General features: G+C 44.3%; 1 long non-coding RNA gene across 1 annotated transcript in view; it reads right to left on the bottom strand.

Moving 5' to 3' along the window:
- LOC129928714 (uncharacterized) overlaps positions 1 to 23,777 on the bottom strand; it is a 251,180-nt gene extending 227,403 nt beyond the window's left edge. The window contains exons 1-2 of the long non-coding RNA XR_008780197.1: positions 23,424 to 23,777; positions 21,843 to 22,831 (exon numbers count right to left, since the gene is read on the bottom strand). This is a non-coding gene — a long non-coding RNA (uncharacterized LOC129928714). The remainder of the gene's footprint in view (positions 1 to 21,842; positions 22,832 to 23,423) is intronic.
- Positions 23,778 to 25,751: the final 1,974 nt, after the last annotated feature.

The following is a 25,751-nucleotide window of genomic DNA, read 5'->3' as shown; positions in this document are numbered from 1 at the left end:
AGTATTGACTACTCATGATCTCGGAAAAGGAGATTGTGTTGCCATATGGCCCGGTGATGGAGTATTGACTACCTATGATCTTGGAAAAGGAGATTGTGTTGCCATAAACAATACGACTAGTGACGGAGTCATGACTGCCCATGATATTGGGGAAGGAGAATGTGTGGCCATATGGCCCGGTGACGGAGTATTGACTTCCCATGATCTCGGATAAGGAGAATGTGTGGCCATATGGCCCTGTGACGGAGTATTTACTTCCCATGATCTCGGATAAGGAGAATGTGTAGCCATATGGCCCTGTGACGGAGTATTGACTTCCCATGATCTCGGATAAGGAGAATGTGTGGCCATATGGCCCTGTGACGGAGTATTTACTTCCCATGATCTCGGATAAGGAGAATGTGTAGCCATATTGCCCGTTGACGGAGTATTGACTACCCATGATCTTGGAAAAGGAGATTGTGTTGCCAGAAACAGTACGACTAGTGACGGAGTCATGACTGCCCATGATATTAGGTAAGGAGAATGTGTGGCCATATGGCCCTGTGACGGAGTATTGACTTCCCATGATCTCGGATAAGGAGAATGTGTGGCCATATGGCCCTGTGACGGAGTATTGACTACCGATGATCTCGGAACAGGATAATGTGTAGCCATATTGCCCGTTGACGGAGTATTGACTACCCATGCTCTCGGAAAAGGAGAATTTGTAGCCATATGGCCAAGTGACGAGTATTGACTACCCATGATCTTGGAAAAGGAGAATGTGTGGCCATATGGCCCGGTAACGGAGTATTGACTACCCTTGATCACGGATAAGGAGAATGTGTGGCCATATGGCCCGGTGACGGAGTCTTGACTGCCCATGCTCTCGGAACAGGATAATGTGTAGCCATATGGCCAAGTGACGAGTATTGACTACCCATGATCTTGGAAAAGGAGAATGTGTGGCCATATGGCCCGGTAACGGAGTATTGACTACCCTTGATCACGGATAAGGAGAATGTGTAGCCATATGGCCCGGTGACGGAGTATTGACTACCCATAATCTCGGAAAGGAGAATGTGTAGTCATATGGCCCGGTGACGAGTATTTACTACCCATGATCTCGGAAAAGGAGAATTTGTGGCCATATGGCCCGGTGACGGAGTATTGACTTCCCATGATCTCGGATAAGGAGAATGTGTGGCCATATGGCCCTGTGACGGAGTATTGACTACCGATGATCTCGGAACAGGATAATGTGTAGCCATATGGCCCTGTGACGAGTATTGACTACCCATGATCTTGGAAAAGGAGAATGTGTGGCCATATGGCCCGGTGACGGAGTATTGACTACCCATGATGACGGAAAAGGAGAATGTGTAGCCATATGGCCCGGTGACGGAGTATTGACTACCCATAATCTCGGAAAGGAGAATGTGTAGTCATATGGCCCGGTGACGAGTATTTACTACCCATGATCTCGGAAATAGAGAATTTTTGGCCATATGGCCCGGTGACGGAGTATTGACTTCCCATGATCTCGGATAAGGAGAATGTGTGGCCATATGGCCCTGTGACGGAGTATTGACTACCGATGATCTCGGAACAGGATAATGTGTAGCCATATGGCCCTGTGACGAGTATTGACTACCCATGATCTTGGAAAAGGAGAATGTGTGGCCATATGGCCCGGTGACGGAGTATTGACTACCCATGATGACGGAAAAGGAGAATGTGTAGCCATATGGTCCGGTGGCGGAGTATTTACTACCCATGATCTCGGAAAAGGAGAACGTGTGGCCATATGGCCCGGTAACGGAGTATTGACTACCCATGATCACGGATAAGGAGAATGTGTAGCCATATGGCCCGGTGACGGAGTATTGACTACCAATGATCACGGAAAAGGAGAATGTGTAGCCATATGGCCCGGTGATGGAGTATTGACTACCCATGATCTCGGAAAAGGAGAAAGTGTGGCCCTATAGCCCGGTAACGGAGTATTTACTACCCATGATCACGGATAAGGAGAATGTGTAGCCATATTGCCCGATGACGGAGTATTGACTACCCATGATCTCGGAAAAGAATATTGTGTTGCCATAAACAGTACGACTAGTGACGGAGTCATGACTGCGCATGATATTAGGTAAGGAGAATGTGTGGCCATATGGCCCTGTGACGGAGTATTGACTTCCCATGATCTCGGATAAGGAGAATGTGTGGCCATATGGCCCTGTGACGGAGTATTGACTACCGATGATCTCGGAACAGGAGAATGTGTAGCCATATTGCCCGTTGACGAAGTATTGACTACCCATGATCTTGGAAAAGGAGATTGTGTTGCCATAAACAGTACGACTAGTGACGGAGTCATGACTGCCCATGATATTAGGTAAGGAGAATGTGTGGCCATATGGCCCGGTGACGGAGTCTTGACTGCCCATGCTCTCGGAAAAGGAGAATTTGTAGCCATATGGCCCGGTGACGGAGTATTGACTACCCATGATTACGGAAAAGGAGAATGTGTGGCCCTATGGCCCGGAAACGGAGTATTGACTACCCATGATCACGGATAAGGAGAATGTGTAGCCATATTGCCCGGTGACGGAGTATTGACTACTCATGATCTCGGAAAAGGAGATTGTGTTGCTATATGGCCCGGTGATGGAGTATTGACTACCCATGATCTCGGAAAAGGAGATTGTGTTGCCATAAACAATACGACTAGTGACGGAGTCATGACTGCCCATGATATTGGGGAAGGAGAATGTGTGGCCATATGGCCCGGTGACGGAGTCTTGACTGCCCATGATCTCGGATAAAGAGAATGTGTGGCCATATGGCCCTGTGACGGAGTATTGACTACCGATGATCTCGGAAAAGGATAATGTGTAGCCATATGGCCAAGTGACGAGTATTGACTACCCATGATCTTGGAAAAGGAGAATGTGTGGCCATATGGCCCGGTAACGGAGTATTGACTACCCTTGATCACGGATAAGGAGAATGTGTAGCCATATGGCCCGGTGACGGAGTATTGACTACCCATAATCTCGGAAAGGAGAATGTGTAGTCATATGGCCCGGTGACGAGTATTTACTACCCATGATCTCGGAAAAGGAGAATTTGTGGCCATATGGCCCGGTGACGGAGTATTGACTTCCCATGATCTCGGATAAGGAGAATGTGTGGCCATATGGCCCTGTGACGGAGTATTGACTACCGATGATCTCGGAACAGGATAATGTGTAGCCATATGGCCCTGTGACGAGTATTGACTACCCATGATCTTGGAAAAGGAGAATGTGTGGCCGTATGGCCCGGTGACGGAGTATTGACTACCCATGATGACGGAAAAGGAGAATGTGTAGCCATATGGCCCGGTGACGGAGTATTGACTACCCATAATCTCGGAAAGGAGAATGTGTAGTCATATGGCCCGGTGACGAGTATTTACTACCCATGATCTCGGAAATAGAGAATTTTTGGCCATATGGCCCGGTGACGGAGTATTGACTTCCCATGATCTTGGATAAGGAGAATGTGTGGCCATATGGCCCTGTGACGGAGTATTGACTACCGATGATCTCGGAACAGGATAATGTGTAGCCATATGGCCCTGTGACGAGTATTGACTACCCATGATCTTGGAAAAGGAGAATGTGTGGCCATATGGCCCGGTGACGGAGTATTGACTACCCATGATGACGGAAAAGGAGAATGTGTAGCCATATGGTCCGGTGGCGGAGTATTTACTACCCATGATCTCGGAAAAGGAGAACGTGTGGCCATATGGCCCGGTAACGGAGTATTGACTACCCATGATCACGGATAAGGAGAATGTGTAGCCATATGGCCCGGTGACGGAGTATTGACTACCAATGATCACGGAAAAGGAGAATGTGTAGCCATATGGCCCGGTGATGGAGTATTGACTACCCATGATCTCGAAAAAGGAGAAAGTGTGGCCCTATAGCCCGGTAACGGAGTATTTACTACCCATGATCACGGATAAGGAGAATGTGTAGCCATATTGCCCGATGACGGAGTATTGACTACCCATGATCTCGGAAAAGGAGATTGTGTTGCCATAAACAGTACGACTAGTGACGGAGTCATGACTGCCCATGATATTGGGGAAGGAGAATGTGTGGCCATATGGCCCGGTGACGGAGTCTTTACTGCCCATGATTACGGGAAAGGAGAATGTGTGGCCATATGGGCCGGTGACGGAGTATTGACTACCCATGATCTCGGAAAAGGAGATTGTGTTACCATAAACAATAAGACTAGTGACGGAATCTTGACTGCCTATGATATTGGGGAAGGAGAATGTGTGGCCATATGGCCCGGTGACGGAGTATTGACTACCCATAATCTCGGAAAAGGAGAATGTGTAGCCATATGGCCCGGTGACGAGTATTCACTACCCATGCTCTCGGAAAAGGAGTATTTGTAGCCATATGGCCCGGTGACGGAGTATTGACTACCCATGATTACGGAAAAGGAGAATGTGTAACCATATGGCCCGGTGATGGAGTATTGACTACCCATAATATCGGAAAAGGAGAACGTGTGGCCCTATGGCCCGGAAACGGAGTATTTACTACCCATGATCACGGATAAGGAGAATGTGTAGCCATATTGCCCGGTGACGGAGTATTGACTACTCATGATCTCGGAAAAGGAGATTGTGTTGCCATATGGCCCGGTGATGGAGTATTGACTACCCATGATCTCGGAAAAGGAGATTGTGTTGCCATAAACAATACGACTAGTGACGGAGTCATGACTGCCCATGATATTGGGGAAGGAGAATGTGTGGCCATATGGCCCGGTGACGGAGTCTTGACTGCCCATGATTACGGGGAAGGTGAATTTGTGGCCATATGGCCCGGTGACGGAGTATTGACTTCCCATGATCTCGGATAAGGAGAATGTGTGGCCATATGGCCCTGTGACGGAGTATTTACTTCCCATGATCTCGGATAAGGAGAATGTGTAGCCATATGGCCCTGTGACGGAGTATTGACTTCCCATGATCTCGGATAAGGAGAATGTGTGGCCATATGGCCCTGTGACGGAGTATTTACTTCCCATGATCTCGGATAAGGAGAATGTGTAGCCATATTGCCCGTTGACGGAGTATTGACTACCCATGATCTTGGAAAAGGAGATTGTGTTGCCAGAAACAGTACGACTAGTGACGGAGTCATGACTGCCCATGATATTAGGTAAGGAGAATGTGTGGCCATATGGCCCGGTGACGGAGTCTTGACTGCCCATGCTCTCGGAAAAGGAGAATTTGTAGCCATATGGCCCGGTGACGGAGTATTGACTACCCATGATTACGGAAAAGGAGAATGTGTGGCCCTATGGCCCGGAAACGGAGTATTGACTACCCATGATCACGGATAAGGAGAATGTGTAGCCATATTGCCCGGTGACGGAGTATTGACTACTCATGATCTCGGAAAAGGAGATTGTGTTGCTATATGGCCCGGTGATGGAGTATTGACTACCCATGATCTCGGAAAAGGAGAATGTGTGGCCATAAACAATACGACTAGTGACGGAGTCATGACTGCCCATGATATTGGGGAAGGAGAATGTGTGGCCATATGGCCCGGTGACGGAGTCTTGACTGCCCATGATCTCGGATAAAGAGAATGTGTGGCCATATGGCCCTGTGACGGAGTATTGACTACCGATGATCTCGGAACAGGATAATGTGTAGCCATATGGCCAAGTGACGAGTATTGACTACCCATGATCTTGGAAAAGGAGAATGTGTGGCCATATGGCCAGGTGACGGAGTATTGACTACCCATGATCTCGGAAAAGGAGAACGTGTGGCCATATGGCCCGGTAACGGAGTATTGACTACCCATGATCACGGATAAGGAGAATGTGTAGCCATATGGCCCGGTGACGTAGTATTGACTACCCATGATTACGGAAAAGGAGAATGTGTGGCCCTATGGCCCGGAAACGGAGTATTGACTACCCATGATCTCGGAAAAGGAGATTGTGTTGCCATATGGCCCGTTGAACGAGTATTGACTACACATTATCTCGGACAAGGAGAATGTGTAGCTTTTTGGTCCGGTGACGGAGTATTGACTATCCATGATCACGGAAAAGGAGAATGTGTGGCCATATGGCCCGGTGACGGAGTATTGACTACCCATGATCTCAGATAAGAAGAATGTGTGGCCATAAGGCCCTGTGACGGAGTGTTGACTAACCATGATCTAGGAAAAGGAGAATGTGTAGCCACATGGCCCGGTGACGGAGTATTGACTACCCATGATCTAGGAAAAGGAGAATGTGTAGCCACATGGCCCGGTGACGGAGTATTAACTACCCATGATCTCGGAAAAGGAGAATGTGTAGCCACAAGGCCCGGTGACGGAGTGTTGACTACTCATGATCTCGGAAAAGGAGAATGTGTAGCCACATGGCCCGGTGACGGAGTATTGACTACCCATGATCTCGGAAAAGAATATTGTGTTGCCATAAACAATAAGACTAGTGACGGAGTCTTGACTGCCTATGATATTAAGGAAGGAGAATGTGTGGCCATATGGCCCGGTGACGGAGTCTTAACTGCCAATGATATCGAGAAGGGAGAATGTGTGGCAATATGGCCCGGTGACGGAGTATTGACTACCCTTGATCACGGATAAGGAGAATGTGTAGCAATATGGTCCGGTGACGGAGTATTGACTACCCATAATCTCGGAAAGGAGAATGTGTAGCCATATGGCCCGGTGACGAGTATTGACTACCCATGATCTTGAAAAAGGAGAATGTGTGGCCATATGGCCCGGTGACGGAGTATTGACTACCCATGATGACGGAAAAGGAGAATGTGTAGCCATATGGTCCGGTGACGGAGTATTTACTACCCATAATCTCGGAAAAGGAGAATGTGTAGCCATATGGCCCGATGACGGAGTATTGACTACACATAATCTCGGAAAAGTAGAATGTGTAGCCATATGGCCCGGTGACGAGTATTGACTACCGATGATCTCGGAAAATGATAATGTGTAGCCATATGGCCAAGTGACGAGTATTAACTACCCATGATCTTGGAAAAGGAGAATGTGTGGCCATATGGGCCGGTGACAGAGTATTGACTACCCATGATGACGGAAAAGGAGAATGTGTAGCCATATGGTTTGGTGACGGAGTATTGACTACCCATGATCTCGGAAAAGGAGAACGTGTGGCCATATGGCCCGGTAACGGAGTATTGACTACCCATGATCACGGATAAGGAGAATGTGTAGCCATATGGCCCGGTGACGGAGTATTGACTAACCCATGATCTCGGAAAAGGAGAATGTGTGGCCATATGGGCCGGTGACGGTGTATTGACTACCCATGATCACGGAAAAAGAGAATATGTAGCCATATGGCCCGTTGAACGAGTATTGACTACACATTATCTCGGACAAGGAGAATGTGTAGCTTTATGGTCCGGTGACGGAGTATTGACTATCCATGATCACGGAAAAGGAGAATGTGTGGCCATATGGCCCGGTGACGGAGTATTGACTACCCATGATCTCAGATAAGAAGAATGTGTGGCCATAAGGCCCTGTGACGGAGTGTTGACTACCCATGATCAAGGAAAAGGAGAATGTGTAGCCACATGGCCCGATGACGGAGTATTGACTACCCATGATCTTGGAAAAGAATATTGTTTTGCCATAAACAATAAGACTAGTGACGGAGTCTTGACTGCCTATGATATTAAGGAAGGAGAATGTGTGGCCATATGGCCCGGTGACGGAGTCTTAACTGCCAATGAAATCGAGAAGGGAGAATGTGTGGCAATATGGCCCGGTGACGGAGTATTGACTACACATGATCTCGGAAAAGGAGAATGAGTGGCCATATGGCCCGGTGACGGAGTATTGACTACCCATGATCACGGAAAAGGAGAATGTGTGGCTATATGGCCAGGTGACGGAGTATTAACTACTCATGATCACAGAAAAGGAGAATGTGTGGCAATATGGCCAAGTGACGCAGTATTGACTACCCATAATCTCGGAAAGGAGAATGTGTAGCCATATGACACGGTTACGAGTATTCACTACCCATGATCTCGGAAAAGGAGAATTTGTGGCCATATGGCCCGGTGACGGAGTATTGACTTCCCATGATCTCGGATAAGGAGAATGTGTGGCCATATGGCCCTGTGACGGAGTATTGACTACCGATGATCTCGGAACAGGATAATGTGTAGCCATATGGCCCGGTGACGAGTATTGACTACCCATGATCTTGAAAAAGGAGAATGTGTGGCCATATGGCCCGGTGACGGAGTATTGACTACCCATGATGACGGAAAAGGAGAATGTGTAGCCATATGGTCCGGTGACGGAGTATTTACTACCCATAATCTCGGAAAAGGAGAATGTGTAGCCATATGGCCCGATGACGGAGTATTGACTACACATAATCTCGGAAAAGTAGAATGTGTAGCCATATGGCCCGGTGACGAGTATTGACTACCGATGATCTCGGAAAATGATAATGTGTAGCCATATGGCCAAGTGACGAGTATTAACTACCCATGATCTTGGAAAAGGAGAATGTGTGGCCATATGGGCCGGTGACAGAGTATTGACTACCCATGATGACGGAAAAGGAGAATGTGTAGCCATATGGTTTGGTGACGGAGTATTGACTACCCATGATCTCGGAAAAGGAGAACGTGTGGCCATAAGGCCCGGTAACGGAGTATTGACTACCCATGATCACGGATAAGGAGAATGTGTAGCCATATGGCCCGGTGACGGAGTATTGACTAACCCATGATCTCGGAAAAAGAGAATGTGTGGCCATATGGGCCGGTGACGGTGTATTGACTACCCATGATCACGGAAAAAGAGAATATGTAGCCATATGGCCCGTTGAACGAGTATTGACTACACATTATCTCGGACAAGGAGAATGTGTAGCTTTATGGTCCGGTGACGGAGTATTGACTATCCATGATCACGGAAAAGGAGAATGTGTGGCCATATGGCCCGGTGACGGAGTATTGACTACCCATGATCTCAGATAAGAAGAATGTGTGGCCATAAGGCCCTGTGACGGAGTGTTGACTACCCATGATCAAGGAAAAGGAGAATGTGTAGCCACATGGCCCGATGACGGAGTATTGACTACCCATGATCTCGGAAAAGAATATTGTTTTGCCATAAACAATAAGACTAGTGACGGAGTCTTGACTGCCTATGATATTAAGGAAGGAGAATGTGTGGCCATATGGCCCGGTGACGGAGTCTTAACTGCCAATGATATCGAGAAGGGAGAATGTGTGGCAATATGGCCCGGTGACGGAGTATTGACTACACATGATCTCGGAAAAGGAGAATGAGTGGCCATATGGCCCGGTGACGGAGTATTGACTACCCATGATCACGGAAAAGGAGAATGTGTGGCTATATGGCCAGGTGACGGAGTATTAACTACTCATGATCACAGAAAAGGAGAATGTGTGGCAATATGGCCAAGTGACGCAGTATTGACTACCCATAATCACGGAAAAGGAGAACGAGTGGCCATAAGGCCCGGTGACGAGTATTGACTACCGATGATCTCGGAAAAGGATAATGTGTAGCCATATGGCCCGGTGACGAGTATTAACTATCCATGATCTTGGAAAAGGAGAATGTGTGGCCATATGGGCCTGTGACAGAGTATTGACTACCCATGATGACGGAAAATGAGAATGTGTAGCCATATGGTCCGGTGACGGAGTATTGACTACCCATGATTTCGGAAAAGGAGAACGTGTGGCCTTATGGCCCGGTAACGGAGTATTGACTACCCTTGATCACGGATAAGGAGAATGTGTAGCCATATGGTCCGGTGACGGAGTATTGACTACCCATAATCTCGGAAAGGAGAATGTGTAGCCATATGACCCGGTTACGAGTATTCACTACCCATGATCTCGGAAAAGGAGAATTTGTGGCCATATGGCCCGGTGACGGAGTATTTACTTCCCATGATCTCGGATAAGAAGAATGTGTGGCCATATGGCCCTGTGACGGAGTATTGACTACCGATGATCTCGGAACAGGATAATGTGTAGCCATATGGCCCGGTGACGAGTATTGACTACCCATGATCTTGAAAAAGGAGAATGTGTGGCCATATAGCCCGGTGACGGAGTATTGACTACCCATGATGACGGAAAAGGAGAATGTGTAGCCATATGGTCCGGTGACGGAGTATTTACTACCCATGATCTCGGAAAAGGAGAACGTGTAGCCATATGGCCCGGTGACGGAGTATTGAGTACCAATAATCTCGGAAAAGAAGAATGTGTAGTCATATGGCCCGGTGACGAGTATTCGCTACTCATGATCTCGAAAAGGAGAATATGTAGCCATTTGGCCCGGTGACGGAGTATTGACTACCCATGATCACGGAAAAGGAGAATGTGTAGTCATATGGCCCGGTGATGGAGTATTGACTACCCATGATCTCGGAAAAGGAGAAAGTGTGGCCCTGTGGCCCGGTAACGGAGTATTTACTACCCATGATCACGGATAAGGAGAATGTGTAGCCATATTGCCCGATGACGGAGTATTGACTACCGATGATCTCGAAATACGTGATTGTGTTGCCATAAACAGTACGACTAGTGACGGAGTCATGACTGCCCATGATATTGGGGAAGGAGAATGTGTGGCCATATGGCCCGGTGACGGAGTCTTGACTGCCCATGATTACGGGGAAGAAGAATATGTGGCCATATGGGCCGGTGACGGTGTATTGACTACCCATGATCTCGGAAAAGGAGATTGTGTTACCATAAACAATAAGACTAGTGACGGAATCTTGACTGCCTATGATATTGGGGAAGGAGAATGTGTGGCCATATGGCCTGGTGACGGAGTATTGACTACCCATAATCTCGGAAAAGGAGAATGTGTAGCCATATGGCCCGGTGACGAGTATTCACTACCCATGCTCTCGGAAAAGGAGAATTTGTAGCCATATGGCCCGGTGACGGAGTATTGACTACCCATGATTACGGAAAAGGAGAATGTGTGGCCCTATGGCCCGGAAACGGAGTATTGACTACCCATGATCACGGATAAGGAGAATGTGTAGCCATATTGCCCGGTGACGGAGTATTGACTACTCATGATCTCGGAAAAGGAGATTGTGTTGCCATATGGCCCGGTGATGGAGTATTGACTACCCATGATCTCGGAAAAGGAGATTGTGTTGCCATAAACAATACGACTAGTGAAGAAGTCATGACTGCCCATGATATTGGGGAAAGAGAATGTGTGGCCATATGGCCCGGTGACGGAGTCTTGACTGCCATGATCTCGGATAAGGAGAATGTGTGGCCATATGGCCCTGTGACGGAGTATTGACTACCGATGATCTCGGAACAGGATAATGTGTAGCCATATGTCCAGGTGACGAGTATTGACTACCCATGATCTTGGAAAAGGAGAATGTGTGGCCATATGGCCAAGTGACGGAGTATTGACTACCCATGATCTCGGAAAAGGAGAACGTGTGGCCATATGGCCCGGTAACGGAGTATTGACTACCCATGATCACGGATAAGGAGAATGTGTAGCCATATGGCCCGGTGACGGAGTATTGACTACCCATGATTACGGAAAAGGAGAATGTGTGGCCCTATGGCCCGGAAACGGAGTATTGACTACCCATGATCACGGATAAGGAGAATGTGTAGCCATATTGCCCGGTGACGGAGTATTGACTACTCATGATCTCGGAAAAGGAGATTGTGTTGCCATATGGCCCGGTGATGGAGTATTGACTACCCATGATCTCGGAAAAGGAGATTGTGTTGCCATAAACAGTACGACTAGTGACGGAGTCATGACTGCCCATGATATTGGGGAAGGAGAATGTGTGGCCATATGGCCCGGTGACGGAGTCTTGACTGCCCATGATTACGGGGAAGGTGAATTTGTGGCCATATGGCCCGGTGACGGAGTATTGACTTCCCATGATCTCGGATAAGGAGAATGTGTGGCCATATGGCACTGTGACGGAGTATTGACTACCGATGATCTCGGAACAGGATAATGTGTAGCCATATGGCCAGGTGACGAGTATTGACTACCCATGATCTTGGAAAAGGAGAATGTGTGGCCATATGGCCAGGTGACGGAGTATTGACTACCCATGATCTCGGAAAAGGAGAACGTGTGGCCATATGGCCCGGTAACGGAGTATTGACTACCCATGATCACGGATAAGGAGAATGTGTAGCCATATGGCCCGGTAACGGAGTATTGACTACCCATAATCTCGGAAAAGGAGAATGTGTAGCCATATGGCCCGGTTACGAGTATTCACTACCCATGATCTCGGAAAAGGAGAATTTGTGGCCATATGGCCCGGTGACGGAGTATTGACTTCCCATGATCTCGGATAAGGAGAATGTGTGGCCATATGGCCCTGTGACAAAGTATTGACTACCGATGATCTCGGAACAGGATAATGTGTAGCCATATGGCCCGGTGACGAGTATTGACTACCCATGATTTTGGAAAAGGAGAATGTGTGGCCATATGGCCCGGTGACGGAGTATTGACTACCCATGATGACGGAAAAGGAGAATGTGTGGCCATATGGCCCGGTGACGGAGTATTGACTACCCATGATGACGGAAAAGGAGAATGTGTAGCCATATGGTCCGGTGACGGAGTATTTACTACCCATGATGTCGGAAAAGGAGAACGTGTGGCCATATGGCCCGGTAACGGAGTATTGACTACCCATGATCACGGATAAGGAGAATGTGTAGCAATATGGCCCGGTGACGGAGTATTGACTACCCATGATCACGGATAAGGAGAATGTGTAGCCATATGGCCCGGTAACGGAGTATTGACTACCCATGATCACGGATAAGGAGAATGTGTAGCCATATGGCCCGGTGACGGAGTATTGACTACCCATGATATCCAGAAAAAAGAATGTGTGGCAATATGGCCCGGTGACGGAGTATTGATTACACATGATCTCGGAAAAGGAGAATGTGTGGCCATATGGCCCGGTGACGGAGTATTGACTACCCATGATCACGGAAAAGGAGAATGTGTGGCTATTTGGCCCGGTGACGGAGTATTGACTACCGATGATCTCGGAAAAGGATAATGTGTAGTCATATGGCCCGGTGACGAAGTATTGACTACCGATGATCTCGGAAAAGGATAATGTGTAGCCATATGGTCCGGTGACGGAGTATTGACTACCCATGATCTCAGAAAAGGAGAACGTGTGGCCATATGGCCCGGTAACGGAGTATTGACTACCCTTGATCACGGATAAGGAGAATGTGTAGCCATATGGCCCGGTGACGGAGTATTGACTACCCATAATCTCGGAAAGGAGAATGTGTAGTCATATGGCCCGGTGACGAGTATTCACTACCCATGATCTCGGAAAAGGAGAATTTGTGGCCATATGGCCCGGTGACGGAGTATTGACTTCCCATGATCTCGGATAAGGAGAATGTGTGGCCATATGGCCCTGTGACGGAGTATTGACTACCGATGATCTCGGAACAGGATAATGTGTAGCCATATGGCCCGGTGACGAGTATTGACTACCCATTATCTTGGAAAAGGAGAATGTGTGGCCATATGGCCCGGTGACGGAGTATTGACTACCCATGATGACGGAAAAGGAGAATGTGTAGCCATATGGTCCGGTGGCGGAGTATTTACTACCCATGATCTCGGAAAAGGAGAACGTGTGGCCATATGGCCCGGTAACGGAGTATTGACTACCCATGATAACGGATAAGGAGAATGTGTAGCCATATGGCCCGGTGATGGAGTATTGACTACCCATGATCTCGGAAAAGGAGAAAGTGTGGCCCTGTAGCCCGGTAACGGAGTATTTACTACCCATGATCACGGATAAGGAGAATGTGTAGCCATATTGCCCGATGACGGAGTATTGACTACCCATGATCTCGGAAAAGGAGATTGTGTTGCCATAAACAGTACGACTAGTGACGGAGTCATGACTGCCCATGATATTGGGGAAGGAGAATGTGTGGCCATATGGCCCTGTGACGGAGTCTTTACTGCCCATGATTACGGGGAAGGAGAATGTGTGGCCATATGGGCCGGTGACGGAGTATTGACTACCCATGATCTCGGAAAAGGAGATTGTGTTACCATAAACAATAAGACTAGTGACGGAATCTTGACTGCCTATGATATTGGGGAAGGAGAATGTGTGGCCATATGGCCCGGTGACGGAGTATTGACTACCCATAATCTCGGAAAAGGAGAATGTGTAGCCATATGGCCCGGTGACGAGTATTCACTACCCATGCTCTCGGAAAAGGAGAATTTGTAGCCATATGGCCCGGTGACGGAGTATTGACTACCCATGATTACGGAAAAGGAGAATGTGTGGCCCTATGGCCCGGAAACGGAGTATTTACTACCCATGATAACGGATAAGGAGAATGTGTAGCCATATTGCCCGGTGACGGAGTATTGACTACTCATGATCTCGGAAAAGGAGATTGTGTTGCCATATGGCCCGGTGATGGAGTATTGACTACTCATGATCTCGGAAAAGGAGATTGTGTTGCCATATGGCCCGGTGACGGAGTATTGACTACTCATGATCTCGGAAAAGGAGATTGTGTTGCCATAAACAATACGACTAGTGACGGAGTCATGACTGCCCATGATATTGGGGAAGGAGAATGTGTGGCCATATGGCCCGGTGACGGAGTCTTGACTGCCCATGATTACGGGGAAGGTGAATGTGTGGCCATATGGGCCGGTGACGGAGTATTGACTACCCATGATCTCGGAAAAGGAGATTGTGTTGCCATAAACAAAAAGACTAGTGACGGAGTCTTGACTGCCTATGATATTGGGGAAGGAGAATGTGTGGCCATATGGCCCGGTGACTGAGTCTTAACTGCCCATGATATCGAGGAAGGAGAATGTGTGGCAAAATGACCCGGTGATGGAGTATTGACTACACATGATCTCGGAAAAGGAGAATGTGTAGCCATATGGACCGGTAACGGAGTATTGACTACCCATGATCTCGGATAAGGAGAATGTGTGGCCATATGACCCTGTGACGGAGTATTGACTACCCATGATCTCGGAAAAGGAGAATGTGTGGCCATATGGCCCGTTGACGGAGTATTGACTACCAATGATCTCGGAAAAGAAGAATGTGTAGCCATATGGCCCGGTGACGGAGTATTGACTACCCATGATCACGGAATAGGAGAATGTGTGGCCATATGGCCCGGTGACGGAGTATTGAAAACCCATGATCAAGGAAAAGGAGAATGTGTGGCCATATGGCCCGTTGACGAGTATTCACTACCAATGATTAAGGAAAAGGAGAATGTGTAGCCAAATGGCCGGCTGAAGGAGTATTGACTAACCCATGATCATGGAAAAGGAGAATGTGTGGCCATATGGCCTGGTGACGGAGTATTGACTTCCCATGATCTCGGATAAGGAGAATGTGTGGCCATATGGCCCTGTGACGGAGTATTGACTACCCTTGATCTCGGAAAAGAAGAATGTGTAGCCATATGGCCTGGTGACGAGTATTGACTGCCTATGATATTGGGGAAGGAGAATGTGTGGCCATATGGCCCGGTGACGGAGTCTTAACTGCCCATGATATCGAGGAAGGAGAATGTGTGGCAATATGGCCCGTTGATGGAGTATTGACTACCCATAATCTCGGAAAAGGAGAATGTGTAGCCATATGGCCCGGTGACGAGTATTCACTACCCATGATTACGGAAAAGGAGAATGTGTAGCCAAATGGCCGGCTGAAGGAGTATTGACTAACCCATGATCATGGAAAAGGAGAATGTGTGGCCATATGGCCCGGTGACGGAGTATTGACTTCCCATGATCTCGGATAAGGAGAATGTGTAGCCATATGGCCTGGTGACGAGTATTGACTACCCATGAATTCGGAAAAGGAGATTGTGTGGCCATATGGCCCGGTGACGGAGTATTGACTACCCATGATCAGGGAAAAGGAGAATGTGTAGCCATATGGCCCGGTGACGGAGTATTGACTACCTATGATCACGGAAAAGGAGAATGTGTAGCCATATGGCCCGGTGACGGAGTATTGACTACCCATGATCCCGGAATAGGAGAATGTGTGGCCATATGGCCCGGTGACGGAGTATTAACTACCCATAATCTCGAATAAGGAGAATGTGTGGTCATATGGCCCGGTGACGGAGTATTAACTACCCATGATCTCGGAATTGGAGATTGTGTTGCCATAAACAGTACGACTAGTGACGGAGTATTGACTACCCATGATCTCGGAAAAGAAGAATTTGTGGCCATATGGCCCGGTGATGGGGTATTGACTACCCATGATCTCGGAAAAGGAGAATGTGTGGCCATATGGGCCGGTAACGGAGTCTTGACTGCCCATAATATCGAGGAAGGAGAATGTGTAGCAATATGGCCCGGTGACGGAGTCTTGACTGCCCATGATATCGTGGAAGGAGAATTTGTGGCTATATGGCCCGGTTTTAGAGTATTATCTACCCATGATCTCGGAAAAGGAGAATGTGTGGCCATATGGCCCGGTGACGGAGTATTGACTACACATGATCTCGGAAAAGGAGATTGTGTAGCTATATGGACCGGTAACGGAGTATTGACTACCCATGATCAAGGAAAAGTAGAAAGTGTGGCCATATGGCCCGGTAACGGAGTATTGACTACCCATGATCACGGAAAAGGAGAATGTGTAGACATATGGCCCGGTGACGGAGTATTGACTACCAATGATCTCGGATAAGGAGAATGTGTGGCAATATGGCATTTTGACGGAGTATTGACTACCCATGATCACGGAAAAGGAGAATGTGTAGCCAAATGGCCGGCTGGCGGAGTATTGACTACCCATGATCGCGGAAAAGGAGAATGTGTGGCCATATGGCCCGGTGACGGAGTATTGACTTCCCATGATCTCGGATAAGGAGAATGTGTGGCCAAATGGCCCTGTGACGGAGTATTGACTACTCATGATCTCGGAAAAGGAAAATGTGTAGCCACATGGCCCGGTGACGAGTATTGACTACCCATGATCTCGGAAAAGGAGAATGTGTGGCCATATGGCACGGTGACGGAGTATCGACTACCCATGTTCACGGAAAAGGAGAATGTGTAGCCATATGGCCCGGTGACGGAGTATTGACTACCCATGATGACGTGAAAGGAGAATGTGTGGCCATATGGCCCGGTGACGGAGTATTGACTACCCATGATCTCGGAAAAGGAGAACGTGTGGCCATATGGCCCGGTAACGGAGTATAGACTACCCATGAGCTCGGAAAAGGAGATTGTGTCGCCATAAACAGTACGACTAGTGACGGAGTCTTGACTGCCTATGATATCGGGGAAGGAGAATGTGTGGCCATATGGCCCGGTGACGGAGTATTGACTACCCATGATCTCGGGGGAAGAGTGAGTGTCGCCATAAACAGTACTGCCCAATGACAAAGTCTTGACTACCCATGATCGCAAGGGAAGAGTGTGTGTCGCCATAAACTGTACGGACCCGTTTACGGAATCTTGACTGCCCATGATCTCGGGGAAGAAGAATGTGTGACCATTTGGCCCGGTGACGGAGTAATGATTACCCATGATCTCTATAAACAGTCCGGACCAGTGACGGAGTCTTTACTACCCATGATCGCAGGGGAAGAGTGTGTGTCGCCATAAATAGTACGGACCAGTGAATGAATCTTGACTGCTGTTGATCTCGGGGAAGGAGAATGTGTGGCCATAAACAGTACGACTAATGACGGAGTCTTGACTAGCCATGATCTCGAGGAAGGAGAATGTGTGGCCATATGGCCCGGTGACGGATTCGTGACTGCCCATGATTGCAAGGGAAGAGTGTGTCGCAATAAACAGTACGGACCAATGACGGAATCTTGACTGCCCATTATCCTGGGGAATGAGAATGTGTGGCCATGTGGCCCAGTGACGGAGTCTTGACTGCCCATGATCGCAAGGGAAGATTGTGTGTCGCCATAAACAGTACGGACCATTGACGGAATCTTGACTGCCCATTATCTCGGGGAAGGAGAATGTGTGGCCATGTGGCCCGGTGACGGAGTTTTTACTGCCCATGATCTCGGGGAGGGGAATGTGTGACCATTTGGCCCGGTAACGGAGTAATTACTGCCCATGACCTCTATAAACAGTCAGGACCAGTGACGGAGTCTTGACTACCCATGATCTCGGAATGAGAAGAATGTCTGGCCATAAACAGCATGAACTATGAATGGAGTGTACCCATGGATAAGTATGACAATCTGAGGGCATAAGTATTAGAAAAAGTCTCTACGTTGCAATGCCTTCTTCCTGAAAAAAAAAAAAAACACAATTCTGGCTACTTAACCTAAAGCGACACCGCAAACTATATTTAAACACTATAACTTCATAATTAAACATTAGGGTGACTAAACCTCTTTAAGGTGCTTTAAATTAATTTAGTCACTAACAAAAAAAAAAAGACACACACAGACAGACATGACCATTAGTCGCCTCTTACGACATGCTATTAGGTCAAGACAGTGGGTCTATTCTAGCACCTAGCTCTAGCTAGGACCCCGAAACACACACGGGGGAGAAGGGGCTTACATATAAAACTGAGGACACATTAACAAGGACAAAATGTTACATAAACAAAACTTAAAGAAAAGTAACAAAAGATTTCTATACTATGTCATTAGATATAGGAGCTGCGTAATGTTTCTAAACAAAATAAGCAATGAAATTCTGTATGCCCATGATCAATGTCTTAGCAGCGGTATATTCTATGGCCATAAGCAATATTAAATGTCTTGCAACGGAGTGATATCTGTCCCTTATAAGTATGGTCAAGCGAAAGTCTTAACTAAATAAGAGAATATTGTCACCGCAGATAAGTGAAGTTTCTTAAAACAAAGTGTTTGCATAGCCATGATCGATGTTTCAGAAGCAGTGAATTATCTGGCTTTTACAAGTATGGCCAGCAGAGGAGTTTCATATTAGAAAAATGTATATATATCTGAAACAGAGTAATGTCTATCCAAAAAAGTCTGACGAAGACCATAATCAAAATCTCAGATTAAAAGTAATTTGTGGCCACAAGCAATGTGTTCCAGTGCTGGAGTCTTAATTACCCAATATATGCATGACCAAAAGAGAAGTCTAGTAAGAAAAAAAAAGTCACTGTGGCAGAAAATAGTTTCATATGAAGTATAAAGGGGAATAATAATTCAACGTATGCCGCTACATATGTCAAGAACTGAAACCAAAAAAAAAAAATACTCATAATTATTTAACTAATTGGTTCACGTTTTTAATAATTTATAATATATAATTAGAGAAAAGGAGAGAAAGAACAACAGAGTGAGTTGATAAAAAAAAAAGAAAGTCACCGATACAGAAAAAAATTTCTAATGTTATCTTGAATTCCCATGTTTTGGAGGAGTTTAGTTGACCATACACAGTAATGTCAAAGGATGGAGTCTTGACTGCCCATTATATCAGAGGAGGAGTATGTGTGGCCATAAACATTACAACCCAGTGACGGAGTCATGACTGCCCATGATCTCGGGGGAGGAGAGTGTGTGGTCATAAATAGTATTCCTACTGCCCAATTGCGGTGGATGATGTTTTCTCAAAACGGATGCCAAATGAATTTTGTCTGCATTGTGTCAATGGTAAAGAATTTTGAGGACATATAATATATAAGTGATGAAGTCTTGACTGCTTGGAATTAATATGTTTTACAGAGAATCCTTATTGAAAAAAAGATCACATTGGTCTGGTAATTATCCACACATGATTAATATCTCAAAGGTGTCTTCCATAGCAAAAGATTTTGGCAATGTCATAGAAGCATAGCTTAAAGATGGAGTACAAGTGTGTTTGAGAGTGTTCTCACAAAAAAAATATACCCAAGATTAATGTCTGGTTATAAGCACTATATGTCTCAAAAAGAAAGGCAATACTTGTGATTTAATAAACAAGTCTTCAATTGAAGTAATGTCAACACAAAAAATCATGGAATTAATCTTGCTGCCCATGCTGTTTTTTATCTATTATATTATGGTTTTACATTTTATCCAGACAATGCTGCTGATGTCACTTGTGTAATATGATTAGCACTAAGCCTGAAAACACTAATAGTGACTTACTATTCTCCAACAAAAACAAACAGTTAAAACATGAACATATATGCCTAAACAAACAAACAAATGGACAACTGGTCTGAGAATGAAGCACCTAAAGTTAAATATACTCCTTATACTTTATAAGTAAAATACATATTCAAAAAGCCATCAATCATCAGATGTGAAATTCAGTAGTTCAGTTATTGTTAGTTAAAAGCAGTTAACACAAAATACAATTTACTTTTTATGTATGTTTTAGGTTAAGTTACAAGTTACACTGATTTGTTCTATGAAAGCTTAAGATGTTATGCGTGAATAGCTTTACACAATCATTTCATTGATTATAAAATCTATTTAAGTAGATCCAGATCTATGAAAAACTAATAAAGCTTAAGATTAAATATTTTATTCTTACAACTAAGAGAAAGAATGATGATGTATTGTAGTTTAGATGTACTCAATTATTAAACAATTGCAGTCTAATATAGATTCTATGGTGTGTGGTGGCAGAGTGGTAGAGCACTCGGCCTCACAACTAGGGATCCTGGGTTTGAATTTCAGGATATTAATGATATATTATGCTACTGATAACTTTCTGATTTTGTTTTCTTAAAACTTACTACATACATGTTCTACTACATACTAGCATTAGATCTAGAGTTTACAAAGATCTTGACAAGTAGATGATTCTAGAACCAGAAATGTACCAAATCATTGTTAAATGTTACTGTTGTCATACTTATAGGCCTACTAAATAATAGATAGATCTATAGACTAAATAGAAACAATATAAACTAAATCTATAAAAGATATAAAATATTAGATCTATGAACTAGCCTACATATAATATAGGCTACTATAGTAGACTATAGATATATCTACTTGATTATAATATATTATTTTAGGTCCAAGATTCTACTACTAGATTGTTACTCAGTGATTATACTATAGTCACAATTCTTCTAGATCTAGATCTTGAAATACTCAGATCTAGATATAATCACTATCATGTGACCTTGCACACAGTCACAACTAGTGCTAGATCTAGATTGATCTATATAGAATCTAGTTGTCTAGTCTAGATTATGATGATAATCTTAATAATAATAGGCTAAGAGCCTAACCTAGGGCTAAAGGAATTAAGAATAGAATCTTGACTCTATGTGCAGTACGTGCATGCATCAGTAGGCTACTGACAGGCTATGGCTATAGTCACTATATAGTCTAGTTAGATATCTATGTACTCATTGTCATTATGTAGACTCTAGTATACAAATATAGAATATAGACACTATAGATCTAGACTTAGAATTCAGTAGATGAACATGATTCTCATAGTCATTGAGTCATGATATGATGATCATTATCTGAAATCTGATTTATCATTAACTAGATCTAGATAGATTAGATAGAGGGCCTAGATCTATATAAATAGGCTATAGATCTGTTCATTAGATCTCAGAATCTATGTGATTGTATATAAGATAATCAGTAGATATTTAATATATGTATATGTAGAAAACTTACAAAACTAAAAAGAAAACATGACATTAACTTAACAAAACAAAACTAGATCTAGATAATCAAAATTACACAAAGAGTATTGACTTACTGACTTATTTCTGTGTGCCTTTCTTCGATCTCCTATGCTGAATCTGGTAATTCATCTTCCATTATGGCATATGTCATTCCAGTATTTGCATCCTTGCTGATCTGAACTCTTTCAGGTTTGTTTAAGCCTGCCCAGATTCCATGCGAATATCAAGTCAAGTGCCTGCTTTGCAATATTGGTAGTTGGTTTTCCCAGAAATATTTCTATCCAGCTCCATTTTCACTTTAAAATGTATCTTTGGGTATGTTTTTTTTTTCTCGTTCTGTCCTTAATTGTAGTTTCTACTTTGACAGTAGATATATTTTCAAATGTCCAGAGAAGGCAACAGTTTGATGAAGGCCTGGAATTTTTCCATATGTTTCTCTCTCCATGATTTGGAACTTTATAGAAGAACCGAATTAACGCTCATGTTAATGATCAAGATCTTAATTTGTAAAGACAGTACTTTAGAGTGCCAGATAGTTTGAAGAGTGTTAAAGGCAAATCTAGCTTTAGTAATGCCATTTCTTATATCATCATCAGTTCCACTGTTTTTGCTAATCATACTTCCCAGAGTTAATGGTATTGAGGATGTATCCCCCAGTAGTATGATTGGGCTAACTTGATTCACATAACCTCAGTTTTCTTTTTATTGATTCAGAAAATCTTAGATTTATCAGCTTCCAAATTATGTGTATGTCAATGCTGTCAAATGAGTTCTCAAAATCTACAAAGGTTTCATGATCATGTGTAATCTAGTAACATAATTTTTCCTTCAGAAACCAGCCTGTTAAGGCTTTAGTCTTTTTCTTACCCTTCATTGGGTACATTGATTAGGTAATCTAGTTTCCAAATATGGTAGGAATCTGTTCTTGTTCCCAAATCTTGCACAGTAGTAAATTTAGCATTGCATGCATCTGATGTTTGGGGTCTGCTTTAATACCATCTGGGCCTGCTGCCCACGTTTTGCACTTTTGATGGCCTTGATGATTTCCACTTTAGTAGAAGTCCTGCATTAAAAGAACAAAATTTATTTCATTGATGAATTCATTACAAATCAAATCAAATAAAAATGAAACAAAAAATATAACAGCCAAAGACTATGTGAATTACATCACAGTCCAACATATACAAAACAAAAACAAAAAAAATCATAGGACAATATGTGGGCTAAAGTGGGCTTATCACAGGAAAAAAAATCATGGATAACAGGCTTCATAATGGTAAAATAAAAACAAATGAAAACAATTCAAACACATATAAAGCACTTATACCACTGGACTAAGCAGAAAAAAAAAATTCATCATAGTAAATAAGACATTTAATTAAAAGATGCAACATTGAATACAAATATAAATATTATTGTTTAGTCGAATAGCCCGCCCCATAAGTAGTCTAGTAATTGAAAAGTCAATTTTAAAACAACTTCAACAGATTTTTTTTTTATTATTCATTCCTATATTTAAAACACGCACACACACACACACACATGAAATGTATATTTTATAGTTTTCAAGCCCCATAATGCATTTGTAATAGCATTTTTGAAAGCAACTTTATTCCATGTCAGTTTCCTCTGGTCACGAAGAAGAAAACACTTACCTAATATTTTGTGTTAATTATATACCAATGGCCGTGTTCCTTCTGTTGAATTTGAATAATGTCATGCGGCTATCACACACAATTAAACAAGATTGAAGACATGTAAAATATTATCCAGAAAACAGAGAATTAAATTGTAATCCAGTTGCAGAGACAATCAACATAATTCTGATGTCCCAAGGATTACTACAGATAGCACCTTGTGAACGGAGTTCACAACTAGAGTTATATTTTGGAAAGAAGACGAAAGCAATACGATTGGTTGGTTAAGTGTAAACATAAACATTAAGCCTGGCTGTGTGTTGTACTGAAGCGAAAATATTCCAACTTTATTTTTAGGTCCATTGAATGATAAACTGACATGCTAGATTTTTTTTTCTTTTACTTTTTTTTTTTTCGAATGTTCCTTCAGAACCTTTGAGACGACAGTCTTTAAAACGCATCAGCCGTCCTGTTTATATCAGCAGTGTGAAGCTTATTTGTGACACTAAAATATTCCAGAGCCACATTTTCAGTGCCCCTCCCCCTTTTTGTGCCGATGGGGGAACTATTCGACCTACACTATGTTTGTGTAGGGGAGTACACAGTGTGGTTAGTAGATAAAATTGACGTTCAGAACATAGAGTCATTGTACGGGTTTACATTTTTCAGTCTACCACCCCCCACCCAACGAAAACCAATTAAAACGTCGGTGCAGTGGCGTAGCTAAGATGAGGATGTTCAAATTTGAAAGTCCCCCGGGCCCCCACCTGAGATGGTCCCCCAAATGAGTGTCCGAATTTTTTTAAAATTAACTATTAAGCCAATGCTATTTATGCTGTTACGTTAATTAGTATCCATGTTGCATGTATTCCATGACATTAACCTAACATAAGACTTATAGATTTATTAAGTACATTTTCTCATGTCATGATGTCTTGGGCCCCTAAGATCCCCGGCGCCAAAAATCCCTTGTTACGCAACTGAGTAGGTGGATTAAAAGTACGAGAAAAGATCGATCACCCTCCCCCTTTATAACTTCACTATACCAATCGTAACCTTCTAGAAAAAGAGCAGGCATGCATGGGCGTAGATGGGGAGTTTGCCCCCCCCCCCCCAAAAAAAAAAAAACAACAACCACAAAACAACAACGGTACGTTGATTTTCCCTCTAACTGGTCACTGTAGAAGAAATACTGGGAGGGATGAATGAAAAGAGAAAGACAACTTGGCAGGTTTCGAAGATAAGAAATGTCCTGTAACGATAGAACTGATGCGTGATGGGAAGGAGACTGAGGAACATCGACTGAGGAACATCGATACCTGGACATTACTATAATAATAGTAATAATAAGGCTTGGCTTCGAGTCCGAAGATTAATGAGGAATGCAGTATTTTCCGCGCTACGCAGCCCCAGCTGTAGCCTACATATTTTGACACATACAGGGCAAGCATAACAATTGTCCGCCGGTGGTCGATTAAGATTTTCATTTGGTGTCAAATGTGTATCCCGCGGCCTTTTGTAAGTGACCACCAGCTAAGGCAAGCTGGTCTTTAAAGCGTTTCCGCGGGGAACCTCTGTTACGTCGTAACGTCGAACACCTTTTAGCTCACAAAAAAGACTGTCGGACCATACCGGCGTTCTATGGATCTGAGACATGGGTGTTATACAGAAAGCAACTAAGACTACTTGAACGCTTTCGCAAAAGATGCATCATGGACATTATTTTTTATACAAGAAAGAAAATCTCAGTTCGGAGCTTTTATGACTGGAAGCTTACAAATAGAGCTGGCATGTTCTATTCATACAAAATATCGTATGTCACTCGGAAGAGATGTTTGGTTTTGGTCTTCGCGCCTCTACAGTTTGAGAAACGTTGAGTTCAGAAATCTTTGTAAATATAATTGTAGGGGTGATGAAACCTATTCAAGAATTTACATTCAACTGCTTCCCCCGCATAGAACTTAAAAAGAGTTTTTGATGTCACACAAAAAAAAACAAAAAAAAAAACAAACGAAAAGTTAACTTTCATTGGTCAGTTTGAAAACGTGGGTAGATCTTTACTTTGTGTCTGTGTGCCTGCGCGCGCAACACAATAACAAGCAGTGTCACACTGGTGTGTTTGGTTAACAAAAAAAATATGGCTGTTTTTTAAGGACCTTTTAACAACATAATGAAACAAAACCCAATAACAAGTATGTTGGCTTCCTTGGTTCTGGCCGCGATTTAGCTAAGCTGCTTGTTGGAAAATAATAAAAGTTGGTGTTAAGGGCAGGCTACTGAGTTACTCAAATTTTAACACGAGTAAAGCCGCTTTCCGATGGGATGCGAAAAAAAAAAAGCTTGATA

Source organism: Biomphalaria glabrata, chromosome 10 (assembly GCF_947242115.1).
Source record: "Biomphalaria glabrata chromosome 10, xgBioGlab47.1, whole genome shotgun sequence".
Classification (NCBI taxonomy): domain Eukaryota; kingdom Metazoa; phylum Mollusca; class Gastropoda; family Planorbidae; genus Biomphalaria; species Biomphalaria glabrata.
This window is presented reverse-complemented; position numbering and strand designations above follow the sequence as displayed.